The sequence below is a fragment of the Electrona antarctica genome (genome assembly GCF_951216825.1).
Source record: "Electrona antarctica genome assembly, chromosome: 4".
NCBI lineage: Eukaryota > Metazoa > Chordata > Actinopteri > Myctophiformes > Myctophidae > Electrona > Electrona antarctica.
In genome coordinates, this window is record NC_136809.1 from 5,580,515 (window position 1) to 5,588,204 (window position 7,690).

Genomic DNA, 7,690 nt, shown 5'->3' on the forward strand with positions numbered 1-7,690 from the left:
TTTAGTCGACTAAAATGTATTTTGGCTTGCCTTGATGCCGCCGTAATGACTGTTTTTACACTTGCCGATCTACAAGCTCACAACGCGTCGCAGCGCGATGCGTTGTGAGCTTGTAGATCTGCTATTTTCAGCATGCAACCAAGTGTAACATGACTTATACTGGATCTCTTGTCCACTAGTCATTTCCTAACATTTTAGTCTAGTTTTTTCTAGAAATAAATATTTGTACATTGAAAAACTGTGTACATGTTGACTATAACTATAATCTACCTGATCTTGAGGCCTACAAAATAGAAAATAAAATAAAATAAAAAAACGTTTTTTTTCTTTTCTTATCAACTAGTCAACTAGTACCAACAAGGTCGACTAGTGGATTTACTAGTCGACTAGTAAACTAGTCGACTAGTTGCTTAATGCCCATCGCAGGTTACGGTTATGTTCACACGGGCAGATGCAACGCTACAGTCTACACCAGGGGTTCTCAACCTTTTTGGCTGGGGACCCCCGGAAATGCTTTGGCCATGTCTCATGACCCCCGCCCCACCCCCCATCCCCACCGCCAATACAAACTGACTAACCTTATAATAGAGAAAATATATCATAATTGAATACTGAAACAAGATATATCATTAAAGAAAGTTTATGCATGTACTATGTGTACTATGTCAACTCTTCATTTCCATATTCCAGCCATTCAGTTGAACAAAAAAAAAACCAAACCTCCCCCCCCTTTTTTTTTTTTTTTAATAATTTGGGGACCCCCCAAAATAATTTGGCGACCCCCAGAGGGGTCGTGACCCTCGGGTTGAGAACCCCTGGTCTACACCACTGGTTCCCAAACTTTTTCATGTCAAGGACCCCCAAATTGACACTAATAAGCCCGCGGACCCACATTTGAAAACATATACCAGGAAGATTTGTACGGCTCTAGCAGTGATTCTCAACCCACCGGCCAAGTTTTACATGCATTTAGGCAATGGACCCGTAGCCTATGGACCCGTAGCCTATGGCATTTAGGCAATGGACCCGTAGCCTATGGACCCGTAGCCTATGGACCCGTAGCCTATGGCATTTAGGCTATGGACCCGTAGCCTATGGACCCGTAGCCTATGGACCCGTAGCCTATGGACCTGTAGCCTATGGACCCGTAGCCTATGGCATTTAGGCTATGGACCCGTAGCCTATGGACCCGTAGCCTATGGACCCGTAGCCTATGGCATTTAGGCTATGGACCCGTAGCCTATGGACCCGTAGCCTATGGCATTTAGGCTATGGACCCGTAGCCTATGGCATTTAGGCTATGGACCCGTAGCCTATGGCATTTAGGCTATGGACCCGTAGCCTATGGCATTTAGGCTATGGACCCGTAGCCTATGGACCCGTAGCCTATGGACCCGTAGCCTATGGCATTTAGGCTATGGACCCGTAGCCTATGGACCCGTAGCCTATGGCATTTAGGCTATGGACCCGTAGCCTATGGCATTTAGGCTATGGACCCGTAGCCTATGGCATTTAGGCTATGGACCCGTAGCCTATGGCATTTAGGCTATGGACCCGTAGCCTATGGCATTTAGGCTATGGACCCGTAGCCTATGGCATTCTTTATCTCTGGGGCCCCAATATATATTGTAAAATCAATGTTAATGTAACTCTGAGAGTGTACAAATGGAACCAAATGGAACCAAATGGACCCATTAGGGTCCATTTGGTTCCATTTGTACACTCTCCTAACCCACTCTCCCAACTCTAAAATACTCCTAAAACCCTATAACTCCTAAAATATTTGCAATGCAAAACAACAGTTCTCAATCGTGTCCGTCTTTTCTACCGGCACACTTCCTCACCCACTCTCCTAACTCTCCTACACTCTCCTAACCCTAACCCATTGTACACTCTCATTCCATTTGTACACTCTCTGAGTTACAGACCCATCAGACAACCCATACAACCCATACAACCCGACCCATAAGGGTCCATCCATTGGACCTTGATATGAAACGGGTTGAAACCAAGAATGCCACTGACGAAAAACAGTCCAAGTCCACACTATTGATCCATAATAGCCTATGGCATTTAGGCTATGGACCCGTAGCCTATGGCATTTAGCCTATGGACCCGTAGCCTATGGACCCGTAGCCTATGGCATTTAGGCTATGGACCCGTAGCCTATGGCATTTAGCCTATGGACCCGTAGCCTATGGACCCGTAGCCTATGGACCCGTAGCCTATGGCATTTAGGCTATGGACCCGTAGCCTATGGACCCGTAGCCTATGGCATTTAGGCTATGGACCCGTAGCCTATGGCATTTAGGCTATGGACCCGTAGCCTATGGACCCGTAGCCTATGGACCCGTAGCCTATGGACCCGTAGCCTATGGCATTTAGCCTATGGACCCGTAGCCTATGGCATTTAGGCTATGGACCCGTAGCCTATGGACCCGTAGCCTATGGACCCGTAGCCTATGGCATTTAGGCTATGGACCCGTAGCCTATGGCATTTAGGCTATGGACCCGTAGCCTATGGACCCGTAGCCTATGGCATTTAGGCTATGGACCCGTAGCCTATGGCATTTAGCCTATGGACCCGTAGCCTATGGCATTTAGGCTATGGACCCGTAGCCTATGGCATTTAGGCTATGGACCCGTAGCCTATGGCATTTAGGCTATGGACCCGTAGCCTATGGCATTTAGCCTATGGACCCGTAGCCTATGGCATTTAGGCTATGGACCCGTAGCCTATGGACCCGTAGCCTATGGCATTTAGGCTATGGACCCGTAGCCTATGGCATTTAGCCTATGGACCCGTAGCCTATGGCATTTAGCCTATGGACCCGTAGCCTATGGACCCGTAGCCTATGGCATTTAGCCTATGGACCCGTAGCCTATGGCATTTAGCCTATGGACCCGTAGCCTATGGCATTTAGGCTATGGACCCGTAGCCTATGGCATTTAGGCTATGGACCCGTAGCCTATGGACCCGTAGCCTATGGCATTTAGGCTATGGACCCGTAGCCTATGGACCCGTAGCCTATGGCATTTAGGCTATGGACCCGTAGCCTATGGCATTTAGGCTATGGACCCGTAGCATATGGACCCGTAGCCTATGGCATTTAGCCTATGGACCCGTAGCCTATGGCATTTAGGCTATGGACCCGTAGCCTATGGACCCGTAGCCTATGGACCCGTAGCCTATGGACCCGTAGCCTATGGCATTTAGGCTATGGACCCGTAGCCTATGGCATTTAGGCTATGGACCCGTAGCCTATGGCATTTAGGCTATGGACCCGTAGCCTATGGACCCGTAGCCTATGGACCCGTAGCCTATGGACCCGTAGCCTATGGCATTTAGGCTATGGACCCGTAGCCTATGGACCCGTAGCCTATGGACCCGTAGCCTATGGCATTTAGGCTATGGACCCGTAGCCTATGGCATTTAGCCTATGGACCCGTAGCCTATGGCATTTAGCCTATGGACCCGTAGCCTATGGCATTTAGCCTATGGACCCGTAGCCTATGGACCCGTAGCCTATGGCATTTAGCCTATGGACCCGTAGCCTTTGGCATTTAGCCTATGGACCCGTAGCCTATGGCATTTAGGCTATGGACCCGTAGCCTATGGCATTTAGGCTATGGACCCGTAGCCTATGGACCCGTAGCCTATGGCATTTAGGCTATGGACCCGTAGCCTATGGACCCGTAGCCTATGGCATTTAGGCTATGGACCCGTAGCCTATGGCATTTAGGCTATGGACCCGTAGCCTATGGACCCGTAGCCTATGGCATTTAGCCTATGGACCCGTAGCCTATGGCATTTAGGCTATGGACCCGTAGCCTATGGACCCGTAGCCTATGGACCCGTAGCCTATGGACCCGTAGCCTATGGCATTTAGGCTATGGACCCGTAGCCTATGGCATTTAGGCTATGGACCCGTAGCCTATGGCATTTAGGCTATGGACCCGTAGCCTATGGCATTTAGGCTATGGACCCGTAGCCTATGGACCCGTAGCCTATGGACCCGTAGCCTATGGCATTTAGGCTATGGACCCGTAGCCTATGGACCCGTAGCCTATGGCATTTAGGCTATGGACCCGTAGCCTATGGCATTTAGCCTATGGACCCGTAGCCTATGGCATTTAGCCTATGGACCCGTAGCCTATGGCATTTAGCCTATGGACCCGTAGCCTATGGCATTTAGGCTATGGACCCGTAGCCTATGGCATTTAGGCTATGGACCCGTAGCCTATGGACCCGTAGCCTATGGACCCGTAGCCTATGGCATTTAGGCTATGGACCCGTAGCCTATGGCATTTTTTATCTCTGGGGCCCCAATATATATTGTAAAATCAATGTTAATGTAACTCTGAGAGTGTACAAATGGAACCAAATGGAACCAAATGGACCCATTAGGGTCCATTTGGTTCCATTTGTACACTCTCCTAACCCACTCTCCCAACTCTAAAATACTCCTAAAACCCTATAACTCCTAAAATATTTGCAATGCAAAACAACAGTTCTCAATCGTGTCCGTCTTTTCTACCGGCACACTTCCTCACCCACTCTCCTAACTCTCCTACACTCTCCTAACCCTAACCCATTGTACACTCTCATTCCATTTGTACACTCTCTGAGTTACAGACCCATCAGACAACCCATACAACCCATACAACCCGACCCATAAGGGTCCATCCATTGGACCTTGATATGAAACGGGTTGAAACCAAGAATGCCACAGACGAAAAACAGTCTAAGTTCACACTATTGATCCATAATTTATAAATGATAGATAAGGGTTCAGGACAACGAGGCCTTTTCGTGGAGGGGTCAGAATGAAATTTGGACTTAGACTGTTTTTCGTCTGTGGTACTGTATTTTTTCTGCTCCATTCCTCGTGGAGTTATTTAAGGTGAGACACTATATCAATGGTTATTGTTGTCTGGATCTGGAGGAGGGCTTTCAACGGGATATAATAACCAGCTCTGACAACAAGTCAGCTCCCGTCTGGCCGTGACCTCCTTCAATACCTTTCATCGTTAGATTTGACACCGATAAATACCTTTAGTGCCATCGTCGTCTCGTATATATACATTATACAGTAGATTAACCCGTTTAGACCTGACTTCGACATTTAAAAAAGTATTTTTAAAATGTATTTTCTTTTTCAGAAAAACCTCATGTTTCTATATTAGTGGTTCTCAATATTTCATGTCAAGGACCCCAACAATTATATGTAATATGCCTCCGCCCCCCCATCTGAAAATAGTTCCAGGAACCTCCCCAGAAGCACAGATTTGAGTTAAACCCTTTCGCTCTGAAAGAATATATTCAAACATTTGGGCCACATTTTCACGATTTTTCAAAAATAGCAGAGCTACAAGCTCGTAGCGCGCCACTCGGTGGCGCGCTATTTTTCAATAGCTAAAGTATAACGTAATGCTTGAAACACCAAAAGGGGTTCCCGCCCAGAATGGGTTAACCCATTTAGACCTGAGGACGATTCTACTAAATGTCTTCTGAAAAACCCCATGTTTCTATATCAGTGGTGCTCAAACATTTTCATGTCAAGGACCCCCTAAAAATATATGTAATTGGCCGCCGACCCCCCACCTGAAAATATGTGAAAAAAAACGTTCGCGTCTGAGAGAATATATATTCAAAGATTTGCGCCACATTTTGTACGATTTTTCAAAAATAGCAGACCTACAAGTTCATAGCGCGGCACTCGGTGCCGCGCTATGAGCTTGTAGATCTGCTATTTTTCAATAGCTAAAGTATAACATAATGCTTAAAACACCAAAAGGGGTTCCCGCCCAGAATGCGTTAACTATATCCAAAGAAAAAGTGCTGATGGGTTCAAAGACTGCAGGAGAAACAGGCTTTAACAATGATTCACTCCAATTTACTGCACAGAGGCTGCTCAGCAAAAACAAAACAACTAGGCAGATATACTGGTTAGAAGTTAAGCTTTAAAAATCCACTTCAATTTAACAGCCTGCTCAGAGGCAATTAGGCAGAACCTGTTTAGACGTGTGTACACCTGGATGCCTAACAATGTTAGGCAATAACGTTAAGAGAAGGTAGATGTGATTATGTGGACACGCACGCACGCACGCACCCACCCACACGCACACGTGTGTGTGTGTGTGTGTGCGTGTGCGTGTGCGTGTGCGTGTGCGTGTGCGTGTGCGTGACTGTGTGTGTGTGACTGTGTGTGAGTGTGACTGTGTGTGTGTAACTGTGTATACCACGCACGCACGCACACACTCACACACTCACGTCATGCATGCGCGCGCATTAATTTAGAATTCATTTGACAGTATATAACTGTGAAATAGAGTATCATGCCTACTCATGCGGTATCATTCTGTGAGGAGGAGGAGTGCTCCCAGACCACCTCTCTCATGCGGTATCATTCTGTGAGGAGGAGGAGTGCTCCCAGACCACCTCTCTATTGTCATTATTTGCTTGTGGTTTGAAGCAGACCTTTTTAAAGACACACACAGTCACGACAACACTGTTTCTCCTCACATGCTGGCGGACGCTCTCCATTCCTTTAATATGTGTCAACAGGTGGCAGCCCAGAGGGAGTCCAACAGCCCAGAGGGAGTCCAACAGCCAATATGAATGGAGACAGATACAGGGCCATGGTCTGAAGTAGTCCATCGTGTATTGCAGCCCAGAGAGGGTGACACAACACGCACGCCACGCACGCACGCACGCACGCACGCACGCACGCACGCACGCACGCACGCACGCACGCACGCACGTCACACACGTCACACACGTCACACACACAGACTGGCAAAGTGACAAAGATGGACATATCCCAGAGTCTTTCTCTGTCTCCAGCCTCATTGCATCCACAGGCCATACGTGGATATATTGAATCCCTTAATAACGACTGCAGGGACGGCCCAGAAAGTCTCTTGTGTGCATGTGTGTTGTGCGTGCGTGCGTGCGTGCGTGCGTGCGTGCGTGCGTGCGTGCGTGCGTGCGTGCGTGCGTGCGTGCGTGCGTGCGTGCGTGCGTGCGTGCACATGATGCCAACCATTGTGGCCGATGGAGCTCCTATAAGTTGAGAGTACATTGTTCAACAGGAGGCCCAGAAAGTCATCTATAGATAGGGTGACCCATCTATAGATGACTTTCTGGGGCTCTGTATCTGACAGCAAACACACTGCCCCCCCCCCCCCACTCCCTCCCCCCCTGCCATTTGAGTCGCTATCTAATTCCTTCCATGCCTTTTCTCTCCTTTTCAGGTTTGCTTAAGCTGACTTTGGGACTTTGGGAGGTCGACACTTCAATTTAACTTTCTTTGGCCCCACAGGCACTGGAAAGCTAGACACACACTACACTGCATGGCGAATTGGACCTACTATATACGCCACACCCTGTGTGTGTGCGTGCGTGCGTGCGTGCGTGCGTGCGTGCGTGCATGCATGCATGCGTTGCGTGCGTGCGTGTGCGGGGGGATTATTCATGCAGTTTATAGCCTATTGATCTCAGTCAGGGAGAGGTTTCAAAAGTCAAACGCTTTTTGTTTGACTTGTCAGTGGGTGTACGAGAGAGTCAAGAGAGAGGAACTGATAAGGAAAGTGAGACAAACAGAGAGAGAGAGATACGGGGAGGCGTACAATATCAATTTAAAGCAGCAAGAACCATTCTTGGCTACTTGCCACTTGATTAAGTGCC